Source organism: Sciurus vulgaris (genome assembly GCF_902686455.1).
Source record: "Sciurus vulgaris genome assembly, chromosome: X".
NCBI classification, from domain to species: Eukaryota; Metazoa; Chordata; class Mammalia; order Rodentia; family Sciuridae; genus Sciurus; species Sciurus vulgaris.
In genome coordinates, this window is record NC_136471.1 from 33,171,535 (window position 1) to 33,177,658 (window position 6,124).

A 6,124-nucleotide genomic window follows, 5' to 3' on the forward strand; every position below is an offset into this window, starting at 1 on the left:
ATGCCCATCTTCCCACTTTATTTTGAAAATAGTTTTTTTTTTTTTTTTGTATGTGTGTATGTATATATAGAAAATACCCAGAGAAAAATGGTGGTTTCTGAGTAGTAGGATTGTGGTAATTGTTTTTTCTTTTTAAGTTGTAAATTTAATTTTTGGCAATAAGTGTATATTGCTTTTTTGAAGAAATAGACTTTATTTTTCAGAGGAGTTTTAGGTTCATTGCAAAATTGAGCAGAAAGTACAAAGAATTCCCATATATATATATATATATATATATATATATATATCTCCCCCCACATATATTACTTTTTAAATTCAGTAAAAAATATTATTAAAGGAAACCCAATATAACATATGTGGAAAAGCATACCATAGAACAATGCTATACTTTATCTAAAAGATAATAACATTTGCATATTTTATAGATTTTAATTTCTTTTCTTGTAAAAAATGGTTTTATTTCCCTTTTATGCATGTATAATCTAAGTTTAGCCATTTTATTTTATTTTATTTTGTGTGATTCATTTCCAGTAGTGATTTGATTTGTTTTCCAATTTTTAATATTTTCCCATTTTTGTCTCTTGTTCAACACAGTCCCTTCTCATTAGTGTCACTTAGCATCAAAATAATACATGTAACAGAAAATAAAAAATGTGTATGAATTTACAAGGTGTTGTTACACAGAAATATTTTAGTTTTATTTTATGGGCCTACTTTATATTGAAAGAGAATATTTGCATATTGAATAAATGTACAAGTCTTCTTTTAAAATTTAAGTATGAAAATATCCCTTGCAGATGTAATAGCTAAAAGGTTACTCAATCTTTAAAAAATAATAATTTCAAGTATTTGAACTGCAGTATCAGCAGTAATTAAAGTGGAGCTAAAAGAAATTTTCTGTATATGATTTGGAATTTCTGTGTTTTATATTTAAAACTACTCAGAGTTGTAATATATTTAAAGCATTTTAAAGCAAGATGACTTTAATTACAACTATGAAACCTATTTTAAAGTGTCTCTTAATATTTTGATGTATCATCTTTTCAATTAAAAACATGCTGGTGACATTTTCTTCTAAAAGTGAGTATAATATTTCCTTAGTTATGAATGAATAACAGACCTACATTAACAATCACAAATACATACTACTGTACCAATTGTCTTAGAGTCTTTAAATTTAAATTCCTACTTGTACAGAAAACAATGCATTCACTAGTGTAAACAGTAACAACATAATGAATGTCTATGTGTTATGATTTTAGAAAACTTAGATATATGTGACGTGTTCTTAGGAAAGTGTTCATTTTTGCCTCATTGAATGAGTTATTTAGAGAAACTTGTTTTTGAAGGACTCTAGTTTATTATTGTGTATCTTTTTAGTTACTTAATTTTTTTTGGGGGGGGGGGGTGCTGGGGATTGAACCCAGGGCCTTGTGCTTGCAAGGCAAGCACTCTAGCGACTGAGCTATCTCCCCAGCCCTTTAATATTGTTTTTTATGTTTTTTTCTCCTATGGATTTGTCCCTTGGTAAATTTGGCTCTGGGTAACACAATTTAGGTGAGAAAGATGTTGCTTTGCCATATGCATCCATCATACTCAGATTTTTATTCCAACTGAAGCACCAAGCAACAGTGACCTAATAACCTTAAAACTACTAAAAAATCTGTTAGGATTACTGACACTGAAAGATTACTCCAAAATGTCCCTGAATTTGGCTCACTAAGTTTCGAATGGTAACAAAGATAGTGTTAATATTGAAGCTACCTGAAATTCATTAATGTATAGAAGCTGCAGGTCCACTTAATGCTCAAGTCTTCTGAAAAATAGACACTCTCCAGGATTGCTTTCTTCTTTATGGAAGACATAATCATTTTTTTTCCACCAAAAATGTTTTTAAAAAAGAAAGAATGGCTTGGGGTACATTATTATACTTTATCTCATTGTGACCATAGCACATCAATTGGTATTTCTCGGTGAACTTTTGTTGATGATTTCTTTCTTTCTTTTAAAAATTTCTCTCTCTCTCTCTCCTTCTTTCTTTCAACAGGAACAGACTAACTCTTCATACACCTTGACAAATGCAACTGGCATTTTGCTTTGGTCAATAGCATATTTTTAGTTTTAGAATAAACTATTCTTGTCATGTAATATTAGCTGCTACGTTTTCATTTGCTTGACTCTAACAATACTTATTTGGACAATGGTTTTGGAACCTTTTTCTGCTGTCCTCCATGTTTGATCACTGTATCTGGTCTTTATCCTTAGGAGCAACTTCTATGTATGAGAGAAAAAGCCAGGATGAATTCCTGATTCAGTCCAGATAACAGGGTAGTCTCCATTGCTTCACCTGTGTTCCTAACTCTCCCTTTTTTTAATTTTTATTTATTTTTTTTGGTGGTGCTGGGAATAGAACCCATGGCCTTGTGCTTGCAAGACAAGCACTTTACCGACTGAGCTATCTCCCCAGCCCTCCCTTTATTTTTTCTATCCTCTAACTTCCAATCCCTGAAGAGGGCTAGAAGTGAGGACTCTATGGAAGGGCAAAATGGAACCAAACAGGCCTGGGAGTTACTTTTGGAGGGGACTGCTTACTTAATAGTTTTACCACGTCCTGCCTTGACTATTCTGGAATTTGGTGCTTGCTTCTCCTGTCTGGTTCAACATTTTTGCTTAGTTTAAATTCCAGGGGCACCTGTTTTCAGTAAGCAGGTCATATTCCCTCCTCCATGAGCAGAAACTATATGGCCCTAGAAAAAGAATTGGGCCTGAATAGAAGTGTATTGTGCTTTTCTCCTGTTATACTCATCTTTTTCTCAGCGTATTAGCCATCTTAGTCTGTTTATGTTGTTATAACAAAATACCTGATTTGGGTAATTTATAAGGAATATAGCTTTCATTAGCTCATGGTTCTGGAGTCTGGGAAGTCCAAGAGCGTAGTGCCAGCATTTTCTCAGCATCTGGGAAGGGCCTTCTTAATGAATCAAAACATCAACCAATGTTTGATGTAGAAAATGCACATTTAAGCAATTCAAAGAAAAAGAGCTTCCGGTTCCATTACCCAGAGATTGTCATTGTTAACTCTTTTGTGAGTTTTCTTTCAGATATGTGTGTGTGTGTGTGTGTGTGTGTGTGTGTGTGTATGCCTTTATTTATTTGTTTATTTTTTTTATTTTGGTACCAAGGATTGAACTCAAGGGAACTTAACTACTGTGCCATATCCCCAGTCGTTTTTTATTTTTTAGTTTGAGACAGGGTCTTGCTAAGTAGCTTAGGCTGGCCTTGAACTCACGATCCTCCTGCCTCAGCCTCCCAAGTTTCTGGGATTACAGGCATGCACCACTGTGCCTGGCTCAACCTGTTTTTAAAAGTTATTCATACTCAGAAATTTCTCACGTAGATCTCAAAAGTGCCACTATTTCCATTACCATGACTGTTTTACCAGTGTCTTATTACAGCACTGCTAAACATGAGCTAATAGGAACTAATGGAAACAATGAGAACTGTTAAGACTTTCTAATCTTTTGAGTGTCCATTGTAGGCTGGCTCTGTACGTAGAAAAGAATACTGAGTTCTAAAATTTTCCTGTTTAGAGCTACTCACCCACCTGTGAAATGCTATTTGATGAACCAGATCTTTGACCTCAACACCCTGAGAGTGAGAACTTTTAAAGTATCATATTTAAAACTGTCACTTAAATGTAAAAATTATGATTAAAATATTAGTACTTGCGCAAAAGGATAATTAGTAAGAAGACTTCCTCCTATCTCCGTCTTAAACCATCCTCCTGAGAAAAATGGGGATACTGATTCTTGTGTTGACTTCAATAAAAGCTCCATACTTACACATTGCTTTAGAAATTTTATTAGAAATGTTACACACTTGACACTGTGTTCTCCATTTTGCTTTTCCCTTAATGCTACATCTTGTAGATCCTTCCATGTCAGACTTCAAACGGTGGCCTCATTTTTAGGGATACATAATATTCTATTGTATGCCTATTACACATTTTATATAATCAGTCCCTGTTGATGGACATAGTTCCTAATTTTTTACTATTACGAACATGGAAGCATTAAATATTGTGTGTGTGTGTGTGTGTGTGTGTGTGTAAGTACATTTCTAACTTTAATAGATCCTGCCAAACCAATCTCCAGTTTGATAGCCATGTCAGTTTACACTCCCACTAGTACTACATGGAAGTGCTTATTTTCCCACAGTCTGCATCACAAAATGTGTTGTGATCAACCTTTCTGTATTTGCCACCATACCAAGTAAAATGTTATTAGAGTATTGTTTTATTTTGTCTATCTTTTGTTACTCCTGTTGCTGGGAATCTTTTCATGAATTGAAGACTCTCTTCTATTTCCTATGAGATGTTGATTTACTTCTTTAGAAACTTATCTATTGAATTGATGGGTTTCATTTCTTTTATCAATTTTGGGGAGTTCTTTATAAGAAAAAATAGCTTTATTCTGCAATATGAGTAACATATTATTCTGTCTTTCATTTTTAGCTTTACTTTTTTATTGGTTTGCAGTATATTTTGACATGCAGAAATTGTTTTAATTTACATAAGGTCAAATTTATCAATGTCCCTTTTTAAGGCTTTTAGATTTTTGTCATATTTTAAAGAGGCTTCTCATCTGATAAATTATATGTAAATATTTTTCCCATTTTTTCTAGTTCTTCATGATTTTGGTTTTAAACTCTGATAAATTTGGAATTCATTTTGGTTTAAGGTATGAAGTAGGGACAATTAAGTTTCTTAAATTAAATTATATTTCCTGGATTGATACTAGCTACAAAAGTCTTCCAAACATCAGACTTCAAACTAGTCTTAAAATTCCACGTAATTTAATTTTTCTTGTTATTTTGGCTTATTCAGAAGCAAAATGAATATCCAACAATTATAAATATGAGATTCAATATAATGTATAAATATCAGTATTTATGTAACAAGAGGCTTTTATGGGTCATAATGTATTGGCTAGATAACCAAGATACCCAATGAGGCCAACTTGTAATGAGTAAGAACTTCAAAAATTCTTTACTTTCCATGTGAAGGAAATAAGAACAAATTTTATACCAATACCAATAGTTTCAAAATTCCATAAAATTTAGTTGAGTATTACAATCAATGATGCTGGAGCAATTGGGCAGCCATACCTTTTTTAAAAGAGAGAATCTCCACACATCCCTCACACCTTACACAGAAATTAACTCAAAATGAATCACGGAACTAAATATAAAATACAAAACTACAAAATGCCTAGAAGAAAACACAGGACATAATTTTATGACTTTTGGCTTGCCAATGTGTTTTTTAGATGTGACATGAAAAACCCAATCTGTGGAAGAAAAATTGGTATGTTTGACTTTATTAAAATTAAAAAGTGCTGCACAAAAGACACTATTAAGAGAATGAAAAGACAAATCAAAGACTGGAAGAATATCAAGAGGCTGATGGGATGCTTCAGAAGCTATTCTAAGGCCGTTTGGACACAGGAGAGAGCAATTACTATACTATGTCCATTTTCAGTTTGCATGATAATGGCTGATGTTCCCAGTGATGATGCCGAGGGCCTGCTCCTCTCAAAGCACCATGGAGCATCAGTGTTAGGACTCAGGCTGGAAAGTGAACCCATATATTTTAAGGAAAAATGTAAGAGTCAAACATAATAATGTATACATTCTATTGAACCAGCCATTAATCAAAAGACTGATCCTTCAGGAATTTCAGAGACTGGATTTCCTGTACTGTGCAAAGATGGGGTGTGTGTCTTTTGACTGATGTTCCTGGCATCAGCTTTTTGCTCGATGGGTCCCTTTTGTAAAGCACAAAATAATTGCAGAAACATAAGGAAAATTATGATTTCCTCAAACCATTTTAGTAGTTTTTAAATTTTCATTTATGGCAACTTTAGGAAGGTAATTAAAGGTGACTTTATTAGAAGTACATGTTGGATAACTGTGGAATTAGGAAATCTGTGTTTTTGTCCCTTTTATTCCCAAAGACATCTGTGGCCTATATTCAATTATAACTTTCACCTCAGATGGTGAAAACATTCTTAAGCCTGATCAGATGAAGGCAGTGATAATAAAATGGTTTTTTCTATTTCTGTAC